The sequence below is a fragment of the Rhyacophila brunnea genome, unplaced genomic scaffold (assembly GCF_057557595.1).
Source record: "Rhyacophila brunnea isolate RB1 unplaced genomic scaffold, BYU_Rbru_1.0 scaffold_156, whole genome shotgun sequence".
Taxonomy (NCBI): domain Eukaryota; kingdom Metazoa; phylum Arthropoda; class Insecta; order Trichoptera; family Rhyacophilidae; genus Rhyacophila; species Rhyacophila brunnea.
Genome location: NW_028232812.1, coordinates 139,679 through 142,460, shown reverse-complemented (window position 1 = coordinate 142,460; position 2,782 = coordinate 139,679).

Below are 2,782 nucleotides of genomic sequence, written 5' to 3'. Positions count from 1 at the left end.
AATTTTTATATCGTACGAATTTTAATATTGTTTATGGGGTACGATAATTTGTTCAATTCGACTTACACCTTAAAATTTTATTTATGTATATATAGGAAAATCTAGAGATTCATGAAATTTAAGAATCATATAAAATAAAAGTAAAAATAATCGTAGATAATGCATATACAGATTTCTTTTTATATATTTTACAAATTTCAAACTTTTATGAATTATCTTTTGTGTTTAAAAAGTAAAAATGATTAAATATGCAATAAAAAATTGAAATTACATCAGTTAAGAGGAATTTATAAATTTATCCAGTAAATCATAAAGATTTACGTGATTTGATATTTTTATATATTTTAAGAAAATGGAATAAAATTTAAATTAATTACACACTTAATATTTTTTTGATAAGATAAAAATTGATAACAAAACTACGAATATATATAAAAAATATTTTTTTTGTTGCTATTTTGTAAAATAATAGGTCAATGAAAACTCAATTTGTATGCGATTTTTTATTTATAGATATGCATGCAAATCCTTCCTTTTGAATGAAATTATTAGGTAATATTTTATTTCGAATGTGCTTGAAATCATGTAATGAGATCTGGATTTGGTTTCATGCATATATGTTTACGCGAGACTAGACAAAGATATAAATTCAGTTAATTATTTTATTTAAGTTTATGAATAGTAGAATACATCTTTTCCTGTTCGTTTTTTTGCGTACAGGTAGCCAAAAGGACATGCATATATATATTGTGATTATATCTTAGCCATATCAAAACGCCACCCACAGCAAAATAACAGCTTATTTCTATAAAATGCCCATTTTCACTGCTTTATTCATTCAATAAATACAAAAATCATAAATATTGATATTTTATTACATTTTACAAAGTTTTTAAAAAAATGTAATACGGCCATACATGTACTCATTTCTAATATTTATTGCAGGATCAGGTATTTATGCTTGAGCAGTATTTAGGCGTCAAAAATATCAGCTTTTAATCTAAATCTCGTAATTTACTGGCTTGTAATTTTGTTTGTAGGCAATTTAAATTCGAATGTTGATTTAGTGTACATATAATGGCTTAAAAATATCAAAATGTAACAAAATTATTAAATATTATGGAAATGTATTAATGCTTTAAAAAAAAATAGAATATTGTTTTTAGTTCCCAAAAACAAACTAGTTTTTATTTTTTTATCAACCCTAACTTCATTTTTTATAGGCTCTTTACACTTTAGTAATGATTAATAGAGAACATAAATATGATTAGATCGTTTCGCGTGAAATAATGCTTATAATGTAAAAATTTTACGCCATAAATGCGCTTATTTTTCTGCTATGTTAAAAAATCAATAAATCTCTTTTTTTCTGTGTTCTAATGGATTTGATGTCTAATAGAAAAGTTCTTACAGTATCTGGTTTAAAAACGAACGAGATCGCTTTGACAAAAAAAATGGGCAGAATAACGTACCGTAAATAATAAATTTTTTATTTACAGTATTTTATCAGGTGAAAAACAACATATCTATAAGGCACTCATAAGAAATTTCCTGGTAAGCATTTTTACTAATAGGATGAAGAATATGTGACGCATTCCAGTATTTAGATATAAAACTGATTTACAGACTTAACCATGTTCATTCTTTGCATATATCATCGCTTTCTGCGTAGATTGCGATATAAAATTTTTAAAATTCACCCATATTTACTTCTTCAAAACAACTTTAACAAATTTGTAGTTTTGATTGCGAAGAAAATATAATAACTACATCAAATCGTCAAATAAAAGTCTTCTGTTGCAAATAAGGGACTATTGGAAGTTTTTGATCGTTTTTATCGATAGAAAACAAAAGGGATTTAAGAAAACCTGTATAATGTATAGTTTCTATAAATCTGTATTGTATAGAAAATAGAAAATATAAGTCTGTATTTTTTTAGTAACTAGATAAAAATGTGATACCTTTGTATATTTGTCAAATCTACGACAAAAAATTATATATATATGGGGCGGTAAAATATTTTTTTGGGGTTTTATTCATATATTTACAAATTTTATTTTTAGAATGCTCAATAAGTCTTATGTGAATTTTAACTCAAAATATTTATCTGTAATTTATAAAATTTCTTGCTAAAACCTTAATAACAGTTGTTCATAAGGGGAAGAACCACACAATAATTTTTATAATCTAGACCTAGTGATTGAAAAGGTTGGATTTTAGCATTTATAACTTTCGTTTAAAATTTTATGAGTCTCTTTACATGATCTTTTATTGTTATTTTTAAAAATACCATATGATACAAAAATATTTTATTTAATGTGATCAATTTTTTCTGTCATACTTTCCCAAAAAGTATTAAAAATACAAATCAATGCGTTTCAATAGTTTTTATTGTGTAAAAAACAAAATATTGATTTTTATTAATAAATTAACAAAGAGAAAAAAAATAAAAATAGATAGACTGTGTGCGATATATTGCAAAATGAAGGTTCTGCTTTTAGTAGTTTTTCATTAAAATAGATAGAATATATATTGACATAATTATAATAATATTTATGATTTACAGCAAACAATTTTTTTGCGAGCATTGAAACACCTGCATATAATTTTTTGCTATTTTCTATTATTTAATCTGTGATTGGATTCTTATATATATTCTTAAAAGTATGTTTTATAAATGAACAATATTTGTGTAGTGTCTTATGATGATGTCTTTTATGCTTTTTATTGCCATAACATTCATTTCTTTTATATTACACCAAGAGTATGCACCTAGCAGCGG